The sequence below is a fragment of the Protopterus annectens genome, chromosome 3.part1 (assembly GCF_019279795.1).
Source record: "Protopterus annectens isolate FY-2018-M chromosome 3.part1, PAN1.0, whole genome shotgun sequence".
In the NCBI taxonomy this organism is placed as follows: domain Eukaryota; kingdom Metazoa; phylum Chordata; order Ceratodontiformes; family Protopteridae; genus Protopterus; species Protopterus annectens.
In genome coordinates this window covers 18,482,078-18,504,780 of record NC_056732.1, presented here as the reverse complement: position 1 = coordinate 18,504,780, position 22,703 = coordinate 18,482,078, and the positions used below count along the sequence as shown (strand labels likewise).

The 22,703-nt window shown below is 42.3% G+C and overlaps 1 protein-coding gene across 3 annotated transcripts in view; it reads left to right on the top strand.

Moving 5' to 3' along the window:
• L3MBTL4 (L3MBTL histone methyl-lysine binding protein 4) overlaps nucleotides 1-22,703 on the top strand; it is a 2,903,854-nt gene that overhangs the window by 2,016,805 nt on the left and 864,346 nt on the right. The window lies entirely within an intron of this gene.

The window sequence follows — 22,703 nt, the reverse complement described above, 5'->3', positions numbered from 1 at the left end:
TATAGCATCATGACAGTGGTCAGAACAGTACTGACATCAAGACTGCATCAACAATTTTAACGTGTGTGATGAGATTTGCACTATACCATCATACAGATGTCAGAACAGTACTGACATCAAGACTGCAGAAACAGTTTTAACATGTGTGATGAGATCTGCACTGTAGTATCATGACAGCAGTCCGAACAATACTTACATCAAGACTGCATCAACAATTTTAATATGTGTTAGATGAGATGTGCACTATAGCATCGTGACAGCGGTCAGAACAGTACTGACATCAAGACTGCATCAGCAGTTTTAATGTGTGTGATGAGATCAGCACTATAGCATCATGACAGTAGTCAGAACAGTACTGACATTGACTGCATCAACAGTTTTAACGTGTGTGATGAAATCTGCACTATAGCATCATGACAGTGGTCAGAACAGTACTGACATCAAGATTGCATCAACAATTTTAATGTGTTAGATGAGATGTGCACCATACCCTCATGACAGTGGTCAGAACAGTACTGACATCAATACTGTGTCAACAATTTTAACGCGTTAGATTAGATTTGCACTATAGCATCATGGCAGTGGTCAGAACAGTACTGACATCAAAACTCCAACAATTTTAACGTGATAGATTAGATGTGCACTATAGCATCATGACAGTGGTCAGAACAGTACTGACATCAAGACTGCATCAACATTTTTAACGTGTTAGATGAGGTGTGCACTATAGCATCATGACAGCGGTCAGAGCAGTACTGACATCAAGACTACATTAATAATTTTAATGTCTGTGATGAGATGTGCACTATAGCATCATGACAGTGGTCAGAACAGTGCTGACATCAAGACTGCATCATCAATTTTAACGTGTGTTAGATGAAATCTGCACTATAGCATCATGGCAGCGGTCAGAACAGTGCTGACATCAAGACTGCATCAACAATTTTAATGTGATAGATGAGATCTGCACTATAGCATCATGACAGTGGTCAGAACAGTCCTGACATCAAGACTGCATCATCAATTTTAACATGTGTTAGATGAGATCTGCAGTATAGCGTCATGACTGCAATCAGAACAGTACTGACATCAGCTGCATCAACAATTTTAACATGGGTTAGAGGAGATGTGCACTATAGCATCATGACAGTGGGCAGAACTGTACTGACATCGACTGTATCAACAATTTTAACATGTGTTAGATGAGATTTGCACTGTAGCATCATGACAGTGGTCAAAAACAGTATTGACATCAAGACTGCATCAACAATGTTACCGTGATTGATGAGATGTGCACTACAGCATCATGACAGTGGTCAGAACAGTACTGACATCAAATATAACCACTTTAAATTGCTTAGAAATAAAAAACAACCAAAAATATGACCAGTGAAAAACAGCTCTACTTTCCAGAAAAAACGCCTTTAATTAAAGAACACAAATTCTCTTAGCGCCTCGGCCTTAGCCTTTACAGAGTAAAAATCTTCTTGCTAAAAGACCACCTTATATATACATATCCAACATTTTTCAATTAATCAATTATCCATTAGATTCTAACAATCATTCAATTTCATTCTTAAAGTTAAAAAACTATATAAAACTTTGCCAGTTACACAAACCATTTGGTAAAAGTGTATTATATTTCAGTATTAAAATGGACTATTTTCGTCTTAATACATATTTTAATAACTCCACATTTCCATATTCTAATGTTACTTGTTCTAACACTGTCACTTTCATAGTATTTAATTCACCTTTATGTTCTTTATTAAAATGCTCCGCTACAGGACTTATAACTTTATTATTTCTTATATCCCTCACATGTTCTTTTATTCGTTCTGCCAGAGACCTTTTTGTTTCCCCTATATAACATTTATTACATGAACACGTTATAACATAAATCACACCTTTACTTAAACAAGAATACATTCCCGTAGTATCAAATTTCTTTCCCCCTATTCTCTCTATTTTTGTTGTTATATATTGACATATGGAACATTTACCACAAGGAAATGTTCCTTTCATTTCCACATTTTTCAGCATTTTCTCTATTGTTCTTACATATTTTCCATGCACTAGAAAATCCTGTAAATTTCCCCCCCTTTGGTAAGAAATTCCTAATTCTATTTGTGACAATGACTGGACATCCCTTCTAATTTGTTTCCAATATTCTTTAATCACCTTTATCATTCTTTGTGAAAATATAGTATATTTGGTGACAAAGAACATAATCTCATTTTCCAATGTTTTCTTTACAACTCCTATTATGTTAAGTTGTCAATCTCGCCTTCATTCTTGCTGGATGGGTTCGGAGCCGATCCTCGGCTCCAACTCGGCACTTGCTATGCTCGAGTGTCACTTTTACCAGCTCGAGGCAGCCCCATATCCCATGATGCAAGGCGGTATATACCCAGATCTCGTTTGCCGCTTCGCTGATGAGGTAATCCTTTTACCAGCTCCTGGTAAGTGTTTATTATTATACATTTAGTCACCCCATTCCTAGAATTTCTCTCTTTCAATAGTTTTCTATTATTGTTAAGATACTTGTAAGGGTTTTTCTGACTAAGTTTACTTTCCCTAGTTTACTTTTTTAGTCAGGCCTTCATTCCCTCCCACCCCCCCACCCCCCCTGTTAGGGTGTGTGTGTGTGAAGTTAGTTATCATACCTTAACTTAATTGTTCTGATCGGGACTGTGTGTGTGTTTTGTGTTTGGAATAACACTATGTCCAAAGAACATAGGGTCTCAGGCTTCAAGAAGTGTGACTCGTGCTGTCAGAAGATGTCTCTGACAGACGGTCACACTTCTTGTATATACTGCCTGGGACCTCTCCACCTGCAGGACTCCTGTGCAATTTGTCACTCTTTTAGCCAGAGAGTCCTGCAGGAAAGGAGAAATAAACTTATATTAAGAGGACTTCTTAAACTGGAGGGCTCCCCGGCAAAATCGGCTCCGGGTAAGCCCTCTAAGACTACCAAGGCCCAGGTTTCTGTTCCTAAGCCTTCGGCCTTGGCTCCGACTCCTTCGGAGTCGAGATTGGCTCCGGCTGGAGCCGATCTTACCTTGGAAAAATCTTCGGCACCGATGGCTATCGGTGCCAATACTTTGACGGTCACTTCGGTGTCGGCTCCGACTGGCTCCGACATCCATGTGGCTCGGGCTTCAGTATCGGCGCCGACCGGCTCCGACACCATAGTTTCCTTGCCTGTATTGGCTCTGGCTGGAGCCGATACATCTATACTTACACTCGGAGCCGAAAAGTTATCGGCTCCGTCTGGATCCGTGGTTTCATCGGCTCCGATGGTTCCTTCGAGGAAGAGGTCCAGGTCTCCCTCTTTGGAACCGATACTGTCGGCTCCGGCCTCACCTCTTCTTTCGGAGCGGAGCCATCGGAGCCAATCATCTAGGTCTTCCAGGTTGTCAGACCATGATTTAGAGAGGGTGGTAAGCAGATTGTTAAAATCACAGGCACTAGCCCAAATGCTTCATAGTCTGTCTCAACAGGCGACTATTAGTCCACACCCTCTTCAAGTTCCTCCTTCGACTCTACCCCAGAGTTTGGAGCTGGAGTCTACGGGAATAGTTACTGCTATGGCTGAAGGGCAGATACCCCCCCCTTCTGCGCCTTCAGCATCTACTCTTATCTCCTCCTCAAGACCTTCCTTGGAGGGATTTGGTGGCCGGGCTTCCCTGGTCTGCTGCGAGGGGGTGAGTGGCATCGGACCCTTGCCCGACCCCGCTCTTCCCCTTGGAGCTTCGGCCTTGGTGAGCTCGGCTCCGACATCTGCCTCGGAGCCTTCCCTTTCGGTGGGCCCGGGAGTCCCAGTTTCTTCGGAACGGGTTCTCTCGGATCTCCCTGGGAGGGGAGCCTTCGAGGTGATGAGGAGTGTGCTGGCCCCTGGGCTCAGTCAGCAGTCTCTTCCTTTAGCTCCTCCCTCTACGGTGCCTGTTGATATCTCTTCCCACTCTCTTGCTCCCGGACCGAGAGATCCACCGCCTCAGGTTTCCCCACTGGGAGGAACCCCCTCTTCCGAGGATTCTCCTGATCCGTCAGGAGATCCTCCGCGCAAGAGGACTTGTAAGAGGAAGCACCTGGACTCCCCTGAGTCTACTACTTCGGATACCGACTTAGATGAGTCAGAGGGGTCCCCAAGATCCCCCTCTGAGGATGTCTCTTTTTCAGACATCCTAGAACTCCTAAAACAGAGGGGAAACTGGCCCTCCATAAACCCCTCCGAGGATGAGTCAGTATACCTTGAGGCGTTCGGATCTCGACCCTCCACCTCCTGGGTGTCTCTTGACCTTTTTGAACCCCTCATGGAGGTAATAGCTCGGAAGGCGTGGGCATCTCCTGATTCCGTAGAACCAGTTCCCAGGAGGCCTTCTAAATTTATTACAGCCCCTTCCGAAAAGCAATTCCTTACAAAAGGTGTCCCTGTTGATGCCATGGTGGTGGCGGCCGCCACTAAGAAGGAACTTGCAGATCCTTCCGTACCAGTCCATCCTCCTAACAAAGATTCTAGGACCATGGACAGGTATGGTAAGCGGATGTTTTCCACAGCGACCTTTGCCATGCGTTCGCTGAATTACTTATGTCACTTCACCAGACTTCAAAGGGACATCCTTAAAGAATTAGGTGAAGTAGTACAGGATCGTACAGCTCCAGGGGCTCAGGATAAGATTGCTTCTCAGCTAGGAATCCTTAACTCCATAGCCAACTCCTCCATGCGGCTGATTTCGTATGCAGCAGATGGAGCGAGTAGAGCTGCAGGGACAGGAGTGGCTCTTAGGCGTCAATCCTGGATGCGGCTCTGTAATTTTGCAGATCCCTTTAAGGCGTCCTTCACAAACTCTCCTTTCAATGGAGCAACTTTGTTTGGTCCTCAGGTGAAGGATACGTTGACCAGGTGTGAGCAAGACGGCAAGACTCTCTCTGCCGTAGGGGTCTGTTTTTCCACCCCTTCTAGGCCTTACCCTAAAGGACAGAAGGGCGGAAAGATGTGGTTCCGTAAATCTCAGGGAGTCACGCCGGATACACGTGGTCAGTTTACCCCTAGAGGCAGAGGGGGTAATAATAACAGACGCCGCCCTAGAGGCAGAGGGGGTCCACAAAACCAGGGAAGCAGAGAGCCTCTCTCTGACAAGCCCTTCCAGCATCCCTGAGGTGTTGCCCGACTGTCCATCCTTGGAGGCAGTCGGGGGAAGATTATCGCTGTACCCAGAAGCCTGGCTTTCCCTTTCACAAGACAAATGGGTACAGTCGATCATATCCGAGGGTTACAAGATTTCTTTCGAGGAAAGTCCCTTCACTCACAAAAATTCCCTTCCAGATGTTCCACCCGGTCTAAGGGAAATCGCAAAATTAGAAGTATCAAAGCTTCTACAAAAAAGGACCATTCAGCCAGTTTCAACAGACCATTCAGAGCCCGGAATCTACTCAAGGTTCTTTTTGGTTCCCAAAAAGACGGGAGATTGGAGACCAATATTGGACCTCAGCAGACTCAACAAGTCCGTGAAAGAGACAAGATTTCGGATGGTCAGACTTCAATCGATTTTGCCCTTTCTGGGCAAAGACAACTGGATGTGCTCAATAGACCTTCAGGATGCGTACTATCACATAAAAATCCACAGACGCTCCAGAAGGTTTCTCCGCTTTCGGCTGGGGTCCAGTCATTACCAATTCAGAGCCCTGCCCTTTGGCCTCACTACAGCCCCCAGAGTGTTCACCAAATGTATGGCAGTGGTCATGGCTCACCTGAGACGTCAAGGATTCCAGGTGTTTCCGTATCTCGACGACTGGCTCCTCTCAGCCACCACCAGGCATCAACTTCTCCAAGCCAGAGATTATACCCTAAATCTCTGCACTCATTTAGGAATTTCTATCAACTACGAAAAATCCTCCTTATTGCCCTGCCAATCTATTACTTTTATAGGCGCAAATTTAGACACTGTCCGGATGTCAGCAAACCTTACAAGCAACAGAATCCTAGACATCCAAAACCATGTGCGGATCATCCTTGCCAGCAAAAAGGTGCAAGCCAGACTAGTCATAAAGGTATTGGGCCTCATGGCAGCTGCCATTACTCTTCTCCCTTTGGCCCGCTTTTACATGCGTCTCCTTCAATGGATGTTGTTCACCCAATGGTCTTACCAACAACTCCCCATGCGTCATCAAATTCTGGTGACACAAACTTGCAAAAACCATCTATCCTGGTGGATTTCTTCTCCCCAGGTTCATCAGGGCAGACCCTTTGTTTCCCCGGCCCCGGTAGCCACAGTCACTACGGACGCCTCCCTGATCGGGTGGGGGGGTCATTATCAGGGCAGGATGGTTCATGGGACGTGGCAACCGTTCGAATACCACCTGCACATAAATGTCCTAGAGATGAGAGCGGTGCTTTTAACGTTGCAAGCCCTCAACGACTTTCTTCCCTTGGGAACAGTTGCAGTTCACACGGACAATATGTCCGTAGTGTGGTATATCAACAAACAGGGCGGAACCAAGTCCTACCCCTTGTGTTGAGAAGCTCTCAGACTTTGGCAATGGGCGATCTCCTCTCATCGGTTTCTGGTAGCAACGCATATCCCTGGGAAAACCAACATTTTAGCGGACAGATTGAGCAGAGCTATTCTCATGCCTCACGAGTGGTCTCTCAAGCAATCTATAGTGGAGGAGATTTTTCAAGAATGGGGCCGCCCATGTTGCGATCTTTTTGCTACTCCCCAAAACAGCAAATGCCCGGACTTCTTCTCTCTCTTCCCACTTTCAGGCCATCCCCCCAGAGGTGCTCTTACCCAAGATTGGCCCCAGGGACTTCTTTATGCCTTTCCTCCTTTTCCTTTGATACCACAAGTACTCCAGAAAGCTACCGTTTTGAGAGCCAAAATGATTCTCGTTGCCCCGTATTGGCCTCGACAAATTTGGTTTCCGTTCCTCCATCGTCACCTCTTGGCGCAGCCGTGGCATCTGGACCCAGTGCTAGATCTTCTGATCCACCAATCGGGTCAGCTGCATCGGTGCATTCCTTCTCTCAACCTCACAGCTTGGTTGCTCCACTTCCTTCCTTAGCCAGGCTTCCTATGATCTCTAACCCTGTTAGGGATATCATAGTGGCTTCTCTTAAATCCTCTACTAGAAGGATTTACACTAGCAAGTGGAAACATTTCTCCCTTTGGGCGAAATCAAGGAATATAGATCCTTTTACTGCCCCTGTTCATACAGTTTTGGATTTTTTAGCAGAAATCCTTAAATCGGGTTCTTCAGCTTCCACTGTCAAAGTTCAGTTAGCTGCGATCTCGAACTTTCATGTCGGTTTTGCAGACCATAACATTATGTCCCACAGGCTTTGTAAAGCTTTTCTAAGAGGTGTTTTTCTCCTTAATCCTCCTGTCAGGAGTCCTCCTCCTCAATGGGACCTAAATCTAGTGCTGACATCCTTAATTCTTCCTCCCTTCGAGCCAGCTGTTTCATGTTCTCTAAAGTTTCTTTCTTGGAAGACACTCTTCCTTGTCGCTATTACCTCGGCTAGGAAAGTGTCAAAACTGCATGCCCTTTCTGTTAGTGCCCCATATTTGGTCTTCCACAAGGACAGAGTATCCTTGAGAACTAATCCTTCCTTTTTGCCCAAGGTTGCTTCAAAAACAAATTTAAACCAATCTATTGATCTCCCCGTATTTTTCCCCAATTACTCCAACAGATCAGAACAAAAATTACATTATCTTGATGTTCACCGCCAACTCAGATATTATTTGGACAGAACAAAACAATTCAGAAAGTCTGATCAACGCTTTCTTTCTTATGCTGAGAATAAGAAAGGCCTTCCTGTTTCCAAAGTGACCTTGTCTAGATGGCTTTCTTCCACCATTTCCGAAATCTATCAACTTAGGGGCAAACAGCTGTGCTCAAAACCAAAGGCACATTCCACCAGAAGCTTAGCCACTTCCACAGCTTTTCAGGCTAGACTTCCCTTAGATACTATTTGTGCAGCAGCCACTTGGGCCACTCCTCATACCTTTGTTTCTCATTACAAATTGGATTTGGCCTCCAGGGATAGAGCCAGTTTTGGTTCTACGGTTCTCAAGAGTCTGTTCCATTGAGCCACCCAGGATAGAGGTGCTAGGGGCCGGTCCCATCCAGCAGAATGAAGGCGAGATTGACAACTTAACATTTAGAAGTTATGTACCTACCATAACGTTCCATGTTAGTTGTCTTCTCTCGCCTTCTTTCTTGCGACCCTCCCTCCTGCCCCCTTGCCTGGACAGACTTTGATCTCCCTTGTCAGGAAGATTGCTTCTTTGGGCGCCAGTTAGTTATCTGGGTTCCCATTATAGCCCTTTTGTTTAGGCTAATTGCTCTTCTTTCCTTAGTGGAAAGTTTTTTGTGCTAGGTGTTTTCCCTATAAGTACCAAACGAGATCTGGGTATATACCGCCTTGCATCATGGGATATGGGGCTGCCTCGAGCTGGTAAAAGTGACTCTCGAGCTTAGCAAGTGCTGAGTCGGAGCCGAGGATCGGCTCCGAACCCATCCAGCAAGAAAGAAGGCGAGAGAAGACAACTAACATGGAACGTTATGGTAGGTACATAACTTCTAATTTCTACCCTTTGGTCTATCTACCCTAACTTCCATCATTCTTTTCTCATTATTAAATATTTTCTGTAAACTTCCATACACATTTTCTAACGTATAACCCCTGGATATAAACATCGTAGCCACCCCTTGAACCTCTTTATATGCTTCTTTGATGTCACTGCTCAATCTTTTGATCCTAAGTATTTTCCCATACGGAATAGACTCTATTGTATAGTTGGGGTGACAACTAGTGGCACTTAACATCAAATTCACTTGATTAAATTTTCTGTATATGTTAGTATGAATTTTCCCATTATTGTCACCCTTTAATGTTATATCCAAGAAATTTATCCTAACACCCTTCTGAATGCCTTCAAATTTAATCCCATATTTGTTAACATTTAAATATTCTATAAAACTGGATGATTTATTTTCTCCCCCCTTACAAATAAAAATCAAGTCATCTATGAAACAAAAATACTTCACTACATATTTCCTAAAAAATTTTGCAACTGTACTTCTTCTTACATTAAGTTTATGTGTTACATCATATGTTGTAAAATAATGTAATCTTACACCTTTATTTAATAACTTTTGAAATTCATTTTGTGCTTGTACTAAATTTGATGTATCTATCCTACTATATACCATTTGATCATTCAAATGTTGCATACACATCCTATAATAATCCCTAGAATTCATTACCACCAATTTGCCCCCTTTATCTGATGGTTTAAAGACTATTTCATCATTCTTGCTCATATGTTGTAATTTTATCCATTCATTTTTTGTTAAATTATATTCCTTTTCTAAACCTTTAAATTTATTAAATTCTCTATCAATTATTAAATTTACAGCATTACTAAAACTTTGAATAAATAAATTTTTATTTGGCGGCATAAAAGTACTATTAGACTTGATTTTACTTGTATCCAGTAAACTATAGGCATTTATTTCAGATTCCGATTCACAAGAAAAATAATATTCATCATTACTATCGGAATCTGAAACTTCATTACTCATATTTCTTTCCTTATTTTGTGTATGGAAGAAATATTCTTTTAAACACATTTTACGTACTAAGCTATAAATTTCCCCCTAAACCTCATACATCCTAGGTAAAACTGTCGGTATAAACTTAATACCTCTATTTAAAACTGACATTTCAATCTCATCAAACATATAATCAGACAAATTAACAACATATTCCCCTACAATGGTATTTTCTACCTGATTACATGGTGCATTTACTTCTTTTGAAGCGTCCTTCTCCCGGGTCTCTGTTGCGGTCTGGTCCCTGCCAACCTCACTTCCTGGTGGTGTAATTTTGTTCATTGGATCCTCTAAAGGTTTTTCAAAAGGATTCTGGATCTGCTGCTCCCTGTAAATCCGGAAAATATTCATTCGTTCTCTCTTCTTCGTCGTACGAAGACGCTCCACTTTCCCCTGAAATAACGCTCCTATTCCTCTGTGGACCGGAAGTGATGTCCTCTTTTTGAAATGTTACGCTCCTCCTCTTGGGTCGCTGATTAGCTACGAGAATAAAGGCTTTCTTATGCTCATAGTCTTTGATATCTCTATTTAGTTTACACTTCTTACGATCAACTAAGTCTTTCTCATAAGACAAAAGTTTGTTATTTATATTCACCAAAAATGTCTCTAATACTGAATTGGAAGTCATATTTACAATCTCTTCACAAGTCTGTTTCGTTTCCATCAAAATTTTCTCTCTCTTTATACTATCTCTCTCAATGAGAATCGCTACCCACTCCAAACTGCACCGATGCGCCGCTGCTATCCACCACTCCTGAAATTTCATCTCCAGCTCATCAGATGGCACAAAAGGAGATGAAGGGTTTTTGATGGACCTTAAACCTCTCGGTGTAATCTCCAGCTCCTCATACCTCTGGAGACTACCTATATTGTAATAAACTGAGGTCTCTTTAAATATCAATTTCTCTAATTTAGAGCATAGCTCCTGTGCTGCTGGAATGTCTGATATCGGTGTTTTCTTACCCACCATAGCAAATGGGTTAGCTTTAGTCCGTTGCTAGGAATCTTCCCACTTTTTATAAATATTAGATACCAGTGTCTTCGTAATTTCAGGTATGCCATTCTTATTTCCTTGTGTTGTTATCTCATTATTTCCATTATTTGTTGGTATCACATTCTGATTACTACTTTCACCATTTCTATAAAAAGTCCAATCCTGTTTCTCCGAAAATCTGAGGAAAGGAGCACAGAGATTCACTGGTCATGAGATCAAATATAACCACTTTAAATTGCTTAGAAATAAAAAACAACCAAAAATATGACCAGTGAAAAACAGCTCTACTTTCCAGAAAAAACGCCTTTAATTAAAGAACACAAATTTTCTTAGCGCCTCGGCCGTAGCCTTTACAGAGTAAAAACCTTCTTGCTAAAAGACCACCTTATGTATACATATCCAACATTTTTCAATTAATCAATTATCCATTAGATTCTAACAATCATTCAATTTCATTCTTAAAGTTAAAAAACTATATAAAACTTTGCCAGTTACATTCTTTATTCAAACCATTTGGTAAAAGTGTATTATATTTCATTATTAAAATGGACTCTTTTCGTCTTAATACATATTTTAATAACTCCACATTTCCATATTCTAATGTTACTTGTTCTATCACTGTCACTTTCATAGTATTTACTTCACCTTTATGTTCTTTATCAAAATACTCCGCTACAGGACTTATAACTTTATTATTTCTTATATCCCTCACATGTTCTTTTATTCGTTCTGCCAGAGACCTTTTTGTTTCCCCTATATAACATTTATTACATGAACACGTTATAACAAACAGCAAATGCCTTTAATACTTTCTTTACTACTACTATATTAAATCTAGCAAATCAACTAAACCCTGATACCTCCAATCTGCCAAGCCCAAACGCCATTCCCCCTCCTTTTCACCTTGAACCTATACCCACCTCCTATATCTCCTCCTTACTTCAAAAACTAAAACCTACTACCCCCTCAGCTGATAAACTACCAGCAGAATACCTCCAAATAGGAGTCAAAGCCATTGCCTTCCTAATCTCCATATTGATCAATAGAACTATAAAAGAAGGCACCATTCCATCCATTTGGAAAATCTCACACATCATCCCACTTCACAAAGGTGGTGACTCTACTGAGTTCTCCAACTATCGCCCTATAGCTCTACTCTCTCCACTTGCTAAAATTATGGAGAAATGTATCCACAAACAATTAATAACTCACCTACTTCAGAATAACCTCCTTGCTAACTGCCAACATGGTTTCCGTCCATTTCACAGTACTACCACTGCCTTGCTGTCTTTTACTAACTCTATCAACAATAATCGTAATAACAATATTCTTTCCTCAGCATTCTTTGTTGACCTATCTAAAGCGTTCGACATGGTTAATCATCAACTTCTCCTCCACCAACTGAAGTCCCTCTCACTGGACAATCTTGCTATGAACTGGTTTACATCATACTTAGAAAACCGTAAACAAGCAGTTCTCTGGCAAAACCATCTTTCTGATCTCCTTCCCACTTCCCTAGGTGTTCCTCAGGGCTCTATTTTAGGTCCACTTCTCTTTTCCATTTTCATAAATGACCTCTATCTCTCTACCCCACTCTCCACCTGTATTCAATATGCAGATGACTCTACTATCATCTGCTCTGCCTCATCCCAAACTGAACTTCATTCTATCACACAAAAGCCTTTACCACTATAGAAGAATGGTTCTCCAACCACTGTCTTCTGCTCAACCCCAAAAAAACAAACTTTTGCTCTTTAAACCCTCTCATTTGTCTCCCCCACTTCATTGTACACTTACATCAAACAACAATACTGTTATCTCTCCAGACCACACCACCAAACTCCTAGGAATCACAATTGACAATCAATTAAAGTTTGGCACTCACATAAACAATACAATAAAACTGACTAATAAAAAACTTGGATCCCTATATAGAATAAAACCCTTCTTGACACCAGTTGCCAGAACCACAATAGCTAGAACCCACTTAATTTCCACCCTATTATATGCTTCCCCAATATTCAGCAATCTTTCTACAAACAATCTTAACAAACTAGCTAGAGCTTATAACAACATCGCCAGATTTGCTACAAATACACCTTACAGGACTCATCACTGTCTGAACCTAAAACAACTTGAGTGGCTTGAATTACCACACTTATTACATTTTAACCAACTTATAATCCCATAAAGCCCTATACCAACCCAATAATATCCCTATTCTATCTTCCCTCATAAAACCTTATTACAACTTGAAAAATCTACGCTCTGCTAACAAAATGTTGATTCACACTTCCTTATCCAAGAACTCAGCAGGTGACTCCATATTCTCTAACTATGTTGGTAAAATATGGAATCAACTACCACAAGACCTTACAACCCTAACCTCTCTCCCACTATTTAAAAATAATCTAAAACTTTTCTTCTCTAACCATTGGTTATGTTCATGTACTAACCCTGCCTAGCTGTTATTCTCTAATCTATCTGCTACCCACTTAACCACTTTTCCGTCACTACTAAATACTAATTAGTACTACCTACCAGGTTTAGTTCCTACCAGATACTGTACTTTTATTTCTTTTTGTATACTATATTAAACTGAAGATGCATTACTCTATATTAATGTCTCTCCAAATCTCAGCATCAGATGTTTTTATATTTTTAAGTATATTTAGTTTTTTACAAGTAGTTTGTATGTTACTTTTAATATATATATATTTGTATGTTTTTGTTTTGGAGCTTTTCTCCCCGGGCCTCCATTGAAAATGGACACGTATCCAGTTGGACTAGCCCGGTCAACAAATGTAAAATAAAATAAATAAAATAAATAAATAAATAAATAACATAAATCACACCTTTACTTAAACAAGAATACATTCCCATAGTATCAAATTTCTTTCCCCCTATTCTCTCTATTTTTGTTGTTATATATTGACATATGGAACATTTACCACAAGGAAATGTTCCTTTCATTTCCACATTTTTCAGCATTTTCTCTATTGGTCTTACATATTTTCCATGCACTAGAAAGTCCTGTAAATTTCTCCCCCTTTGGTAAGAAATTCCTAATTCTATTTGTGACAATGACTGGACATCCCTTCTAATTTGTTTCCAATATTCTTTAATCACCTTTATCATTCTTTGTGAAAATATAGTATATTTGGTGACAAAGAACATGATCTCATTTTCCAATGTTTTCTTTACAACTCGTATTTTTCTACCCTTTGGTCTATCTACCCTAACGTCCATCATTCTTTGCTCATTATTAAATATTTTCTGTAAACTTCCATACACATTTTCTAACGTATAACCCCTGGATATAAACATCGTAGCCACCCCTTGACCCTCTTTATATGCTTCTTTGATGTCACTGCTCAATCTTTTGATCCTAAGTATTTCCCCATACAGAATAGACACTATTGTATAGTTTGGGTGACAACTAGTGGCACTTAACATCAAATTCACTTGATTAAATTTTCTGTATATGTTAGTATGAATTTTCCTATTATTGTCACCCCTTAATGTTATATCCAAGAAATTTATCCTAACACCCTTCTGAATGCCTTCAAATTTAATCCCATATTTGTTAACATTTAAATATTCTATACAACTGGATGATTTATTTTCTCCCCCCTTACAAATAAAAATCAAGTCATCTATGAAACGAAAATACTTCACTGCATATTTCCAAAAAAAATCACTCCTGTAAATATAAGTATTTTCCATCAGTATTCATCCAGTACTGACATCAAGACTGCATCAACAATTTTAACGTGCTAGATGAGATGTGCCCTATAGCATCATGAACAGTGGTCAGAACAGTACTGACATCAAGACTGTATCAATACTTTTAACTTATTAGATGCGATCTGCACTATAGTGTCATGACAGTGGTCAGAACAGTACTGACATCAAGACTGCATCAACAATTTTAACGTGCTAGATGAGATGTGCCCTATAGCATCATGAACAGTGGTCAGAACAGTACTGACATCAAGACTGTATCAACACTTTTAACTTATTAGATGCGATCTGCACTATAGCATCATGACAGTGGTCAGAACAGCACTGACATCAAGACTGCATCAACAATTTTAACGTGCTAGATGAGATGTGCCCTATAGCATCATGAGCAGTGGTCAGAACAGTACTGACATCAAGACTTCATCAACAGTTTTAATGTTTGTGATGGGATCTGCACTATAGCATCATGACAGCAGGCAGAACAGTACTGACATCATGACTGCATCAACACTTGTAAAGTGTTGGATGAGATGTGCACTATAGCATCATGACAGATGTCAGAGCAGTACTGACATCAAGACTGCAGCAACAATTTTAACGTGTGTGATGAGATGTGCACTGTAACATCATGACAGTGGTCAGAACAGTACTGACATCAAGACTGCATCAACAGTTTTAAGATATGATGTGATGTCCTATCTCACCTTCATTCTTAGCAGGTGATCGCTTCCGACTCGGCCTATAAAAAGCTCGAGATCCTCCACTAGCTTGTGGCTAAAAACCCTATCCTATCTTGCACTAGGAGAGCTCCCCAGACCGCATTTGCCCCTAAAGAAGATTGGGTGCTCTTCCTACTGGCTCTGACTAAGTAGAATTTTTCTCTTTATTTTTTGAAACTTGTTAGCTTTTTTCAAACTATTTTATTGTAGTTAGGATTTACTGAGTAGATTGTGTGTGCTTCCATTTTTGTCGGCTTAGTTGTTGTTGCTGTTTGGCTTTTGTTTTTCCGCAAGGCCTTTCTCCCCTATCCTGGCTTTAACGTATTTCTCAAAAGCCCATTTTACTTGGTGGGCTTTCCTTTTTTCTACTTTCCTCTTTAACTGTATAGGCGGATTTGTTTATATTCGATAACTGCCTTAGCCCGTTTAACTTAGAGGGCTTTTCCCTTTATTTTTTCCTTAAGGATGGTTCGTTTAAATTAGAGAGCTCCTTTGCCCATTTAAGTTAGAGGGCCTTTTTTTTAAAGTGTTTTTGGTGTGGTTATTATTTGTAAAAAAAATAAATAAATAAATAAATAAAGCATCAATAGAATACGTATATTTTTTCTGAAGTTGTTAGCTGCTTTCTGCTGTTGTTGATCACTATAATGTCTGCAAAGTATCCCAAGGAAGCTAAACCTTCTGCATTTAAGAAATGTGTTAAGTGTAGCCAAAAGATCTCTCTGACGGACACACCATTTGTGTGTACTGTCGTGGAGCTGTTCAGCTGCAAGAGTCCTGTGCCATATATCACTCTTTTAGCCACATACTGTAAAGGAAAAATCAAACTCATTTTAAGAGGCTTGCTGAAGACCGCTTTTTCTTAAACAATTGAGGAAAGTCAGGGTCCTTCAAAATTGGGCCAATCCCCCTCTTTAAGGTCTGCAAAGTCAGGGAAAAGGTCCTCATCCTCGAGTACTCAGTCGGAGCCAACAAAAAATTAGCAAATGTCTCATCTTCAGACCAGAAGCCTGTCTGGCTGAAGAAGCCATCTACTTCGGCTCCAGCTATTTCGTTGCCAATGAAATTTCATTTGCAGAGCCAGTCCCCAGATTTGTAACCAGTATCTCCCACCCTAAGGTCTCCATTGTTGCAATTCTCCAGATCTCCTGCTCCATCCTCTCAATCATCCAGGAGCTTGTCCAATGATGATGTGGATCACATGGTGCAGAGGCTGGTAAGGATACTGGTGCTCGCCAAACTGTTGGATGAAACTCAGGGGGCTTTGAAACAAACCAAGCCTTACCCTCTCTGTCAATTCCTCCTTCAATCCGGTTCCAGTCCATAGAGCCAGAATGTCCAGAACTGATCATAGTGGAACCATTGGAGCTGAGACCTATCACAGGATCTTTGGGTCTGACCATTGCTCTGATGTCCTCAGTTCCATCCAAAGTTGAGGAGTTTAGGAACCGATTCTCTCCAGTCGTGCCCGGGAAGGAGAGTCAGATCGGATACGTGTCGGATCCAAACTTGCCTCTCGGGGCGTTGGCTTGGGTGAGCTCGGCTCCTGCCTCAGCCTTGGATCCAACCCCCTTGGTTCTGGGGATTCTCTCTAGCTCTTTGGAGCCAGAAATTTCCTCAGATCTGGGGTGGTGGGCTTTTGAGGTGATGAGGAGAGTGCTGTCTTCACACACAGGTCCACTCTTGGGTCTGGTCATTCTTCCCCCAAAGTCATTGGTGTCTTTCTTGGCACCTCTGCATCCACAGAGACGCAGAGACCTTACACCTCAGGATGCCCCATTGGGTTGGGAGGGTGGCCTAATGGTTAAGGTGTTTGTCTTACAAACAGAAGGTGCAGGGTTTGAGTCTCACAAGGGATAATTGGCTAGGCTTAAAATGTCTCCCAAGGGCAGTTAGCTTAGTACTAATCTATGAATCTATGACCCCCTTTCTTCCAAAATCTCTCCAGAATACCCTTCTGAAGAGGTCCCTCAGAAGAGGCTATGCAAGAGGAAACATTTAGACTCCTCAGAGGAGTCCATCACATTAGATACAGACCTTGATGATTCAGAAGGGTCCCCACAGTCTCCATCTGAGGATGTCTTTTTTGCGGACATCCTGGAAATACTAAAACAGAGAGGCGGCTGGAAGTCCATCAACCTTTCTGAGGAGGAGTCTGTATGCCTGAAGGCCTTTGGGTCTCACCCTTCCGCCACTTGGTTGTGTCTGCCTTTCGATGAACTGATGGACTTAGTTTGTCGAAAGGCATGGAAGTTTCTAGATTCAAGTGAACCTGTTCCTTGGAGGCCAAACAAATTCATCAGAGAACCAATATATAAAAATTTTCTAACCAAAGGTGTCGCAGTAGGTTCTACGGTGGTGGCGCAGCCACCAAAAAGGAACTCTGAGACGTCCTCTTCTCACCATCCGCTGAACAGAGAGTCTCGTACGTTGGACAGATATGGAAAGCGCATCTTTTCTTCAGTGTCTTTTGTGCTTAGATTGCTGAATTATCTGACTCATTTTACTAAACTTCAGAGATCTGAAAGAGTTTGGAGATACCATCCAAGGTTCAGTAGCTGAAGGGGTATCGGAGAAGGTTTCCTCTCAGCTCTCCACCTTAAATTCAGTGGTAAACTCCTCCACGAGGCTCATTTCTTATGCAGCGGATGGAGCGACCAGAGCAACGGGTTCAGGAATTTCCCAAAGGAGGGACTCCTAGATGCTCTTGTTTGACTTCACGGAGCCCTTTAAATCTTTCTTTGTGAACGTCCCTTTTGATGGCTTGTCCTTGTTCGTGCCAAAAGTTAAAGGCACACTAACCAGGTATGAACAAGAAGGAAAGACTCTCTCTGCCATAGGAGTCCATTTTTCCATACCTACCAGACCTTTATCCAAAGGGTCAAAAAGGAGGAAAAATGTGGTTTCAAAAATCAGGGCGACAGGGAAGCTTTCCTTGGTAAGCCCTTTCATCGCTCATGAAAAGAGCCTGCCTGTCCATCTCTGGAGGCAGTTGGGGGCTGCTTATATTTGTATGCAGAAGCCTGGCTAACAACAAAAGACAAGTAGGTGCAAAGCATCATATCTGGAGGATACTCTATACCCTTTTCTTTTCCCGTCCCAAACACAGAAAGCATCCCGGACATTCCACCCAGTCAAAGGGAACAGGCAACTCGAGAAATACAAAAGTTGCTAGACAAAAGAGGCATCCAAACAGTCCCCACAGACCAAATAGGATCCAGAACATACTCAGGTTTCTTTTTAGTTCCAAAGAAAACAGGCGACTGGAGACCCATCCTGGATCTCAGCAAGTTAAACGTGCTCTAGAGACCCCCAGGAAGCATATTGCCATATAAAAATGGTCAGCCAGTCCAGGAGTCATTTGCGCTTTTGGCTGGGAGCCAGTCATTACCAGTTCCATACTCTGCCCTTTGGCCTAACTACAGCCCCCAGAGTGTTAACCAAATGTATGGCAGTAGTAGCATCTCACTTGAGTTGCCTAGGATTCAGAGTATTTCCATACCTAGGCAACTGGCTCCTGACCACCACCACCACCGAACATCTACTATTGAAAGTGTGAGACACCACCTTGTATCTCTGCTCTCACCTAGGAATCATAATAAACTACGAAAAATGTGCCTTGTTGGCATCTCAGTGTATCATTTGTATATGAGCAGTCTGTATACAACAAAAATGATGGCAAAACTCCCCTATGAAAGGGTTAAAGTCCTGCGTCGTCAGGTCCTAAACCTATTCTCCAAGAGAAATGTACAAGCAAGGACAGTCTTGAAAGTCTTGGAGAGCATGGCAGCAGCAGTAACCCTGATTCCATTAGCACTTGAAAGTCTTGGAGAGCATGGCAGCAGCAGTAACCCTGATTCCATTAGCACTTGAAAGTCTTGGAGAGCATGGCAGCAGCAGTAACCCTGATTCCATTAGCACTTGAAAGTCTTGGAGAGCATGGCAGCAGCAGTAACCCTGATTCCATTAGCACTTGAAAGTCTTGGAGAGCATGGCAGCAGCAGTAACCATGATTCCATTAGCACTTGAAAGTCTTGGAGAGCATGGCAGCAGCAGTAACCCTGATTCCATTAGCACTTGAAAGTCTTGGAGAGCATGGCAGCAGCAGTAACCCTGATTCCATTAGCACTTGAAAGTCTTGGAGAGCATGGCAGCAGCAGTAACCCTGATTCCATTAGCACTTGAAAGTATTGGAGAGCATGGCAGCAGCAGTAACCCTGATTCCATTAGCACTTGAAAGTATTGGAGAGCATGGCAGCAGCAGTAACCCTGATTCCATTAGCACTTGAAAGTCTTGGAGAGCATGGCAGCAGCAGTAACCCTGATTCCATTAGCACTTGAAAGTCTTGGAGAGCATGGCAGCAGCAGTAACCCTGATTCCATTAGCACTTGAAAGTATTGGAGAGCATGGCAGCAGCATTAACCCTGATTCCATTAGCACTTGAAAGTCTTGGAGACCATGGCAGCAGCAGTAACCCTGATTCCATTAGCACTTGAAAGTCTTGGAGAGCATGGCAGCAGCAGTAACCATGATTCCATTAGCACTTGAAAGTCTTGGAGAGCTTGGCAGCAGCAGTAACCCTGATTCCATTAGCACTTGAAAGTCTTGGAGAGCATGGCAGCAGCAGTAACCCTGATTCCATTAGCACTTGGAAGTCTTGGAGAGCATGGCAGCAGCAGTAACCCTGATTCCATTAGCACTTGAAAGTCTTGGAGAGCATGGCAGCAGCAGTAACCCTGATTCCATTAGCACTTGAAAGTCTTGGAGAGCATGGCAGCAGCAGTAACCCTGATTCCATTAGCACTTGAAAGTCTTGGAGAGCTTGGCAGCAGCAGTAACCCTGATTCCATTAGCACTTGAAAGTCTTGGAGAGCATGGCAGCAGCAGTAACCATGATTCCATTAGCACTTGGACACATGGGAATTCTGCAGTGGCTACTGTTCACTCAGTGGTCCATGCAGGAACTACCCATGTCCCACCAAATTATGATCACAGAATCTTGTAAGAAAGGCCTTCGTTGGTGGTTCCGCTCCACTCATGTGACATTAGGACGACCCTTTGTTCTTCCACAGCCATTAGCCAGAGTGACTATGGACTCTTCCCAGGTGGGGGGGCTTTATCTTGGAAGGACAAACCAAGGCAGTTGGCAGGATCACGAGGCCCATTTGCACATCAGTGTTCTAGAGATGAGAGCGGTGCTTTTAGTGCTTCAAGATTCCATGACTCTCTTCTACTAGGAACTATTGCCATACAGACAAACAACATGTCAGTGGTGTGGTACATAAACAAGGAGGAACCAGATCTTACCCAATTTGTCGGGAGGCCCTGAGTATGGGAGTGGGCGACCTCCTCCCAACACTTTCTGATAGCAACGCACATTCTGGGAAAATCCAACATGAAAGCAGACAGACTCAGCAGAGCGATTCTGATGCCTCACGAGTGGTCCCTAAAACAAGAAGTAGCGGAAAAGATTTTCCGCAAATGGGGCCAGCCTTGCTGCAACCTTTTTTGCTACATCCATGAATGCCAAATGCAGTAGCCACTTTGCCCTTATCCCCCCCCTCCAGGGGAGTCACCATGGGATGCACTTGTTCATGATTGGCCCTCTGTACTCCTCTACGCCTTTCCTCCCTTTCTGCTGATACCCAAAGTTCTTCAGAAAGCCAGTTCCTTGGGAAGGAACTTGATACTCGTCTCCCCATACAGCCCTCACCAAATCTCATTCCCCTTCCTTTGGCCTCGTCTCCAGGAGGAGCCGTGGATTCTGGACCCAGTTCCAGACCTCCTGACTCATGCATCAGGGAATGCTGCACATCTCCCTTCAAACCCTCAAATTAGCAGCTTGGCTGCTCCGATTCCAAACATAGCCAGGTCCTTAACCTTTCTCCATCAGTAAAACCTATCCTGATCTTATCTCATAAGGCTTCGATGAGAAAACTATATAGAAGCAAATGGAAAAGATTTTCTTTATGGGCCTTGCATAATCACATTGATCCCTTCTCTGCCCCAATAGCTTCCATTCTTGAATTCTTAGCAGAGCTATTTAATGAAAGTGCAGCTGCAGCTACTATTCGAGTTCACTTAGCAGTGATATCTCATTTCCATCTAGGCGAATCGGGCCCCGATGTGATGTCACACAGACTTTGCAAGGCATTTCTTAAAGGTACTCTTTCATTAAGACCACCCATTAGAACACATCCAGCACTATGAGACCCGAATTTTGTCTTATCCTGTTTTATTCTTCCCCCATTTGAACCTGCATCATCCTGCGATCCCAAGTATTTGACCTGGAAGATGATTCTTTTGATGGCCATTACTTCAGCCAGAAGAGTTTCAGAGCTGCAAGCATTGTCAATAAAGCCCCCCTACATGCTTTTCCACAAAGATATAGTATCCCTACAAACAAACCCATCCTTTCTACCCAAAGTATGCTTAGAATCTAGCTTGAACCAATCCATAGAACTACCAGTTTTCTTCGACAACTATGGCAACAAGGCAGAATATATGCTGCACCAACTGGATGAACATAGACAGTTATGTTTCTACTTACATAGAGCTAAGGACTTGAGAAAATCTGACCAATTATTTGTATCCTATTTAGATTCAAAGAAAAGTGGTCCTGTATCTAAAGTCACACTCTCGAAATGGCTGTTGGATTGTATTACCTTTACTTACCAATCCTGAAACAAAGAACTTTCCCATAAACTAAAAGGTCATTCTACAAGAGCCATTGCAACCTCTTCTGTCTTTCAGGTGAAGCTACCAATTGATACCATTTGTGCTGCAGCAAAATGGGCAAGGCCTCATACCTTTTTCACTCATTACAAAGTGGATCTGGCCTCCAGGAACAGGGCCTTTTTTGGGTCCGCTGTGCTGAAGAATATTCTCCCTTAAGCCACCCAAGAAAGATGATGCTAAGGATGCTGTCCCAACCTGCTAAGAATGAAGGCAAGATTGGACATCACATAAAGAAGTTATGTACTCACCATAACATCCCATGTGTGTTGTCCATCTCACCTTCATTCTTACATCCCACCCTCATTCCCTCAGCCCTTTGCTCCTGGACGATCGAGCCGATGAAGTTGGCCATTAACACACTCTAGCCTTCTTCATTGTTCTGTAACATATTTAGTGACCTTTATTTAGCTATATCTGCAAAGAGGATCTGGGGAGCTGTCTTAGTGCATGATGGGATAGGATTTTTTAGCCACGAGCTAGTGGAAGACCTCAAGCTTTTATATAGGCCGAGTCGGAACTGCGGATTGGTTCCGAACCTAACCTGCTAAGATTGAAGGCGAGATGGACAACACACATGGAACGTTATAGTGAGATGAGATTTGCAAAATTACTTAAACAGAGGTACAAGCTATAAATAAAGGCAAAAATAACATGGATAAGGGCAAGCTAATTTTTTGGGGGAAAATGTTATGTACACTGCTTGAATTAATATGATTAGGATGGTTACTACAGAAAATAATATTGAGTACAGTTTACTTTTTAAGTCTAGAGTAGAGCTGGTAAAGGACCTGTAAAAAGTTCCAGTTTGGCTGCTGTCACCCATCTCACTTACCCATTTTCTTACTGATTGTAGAACATACTGGACCAACAGAGTACATATTCC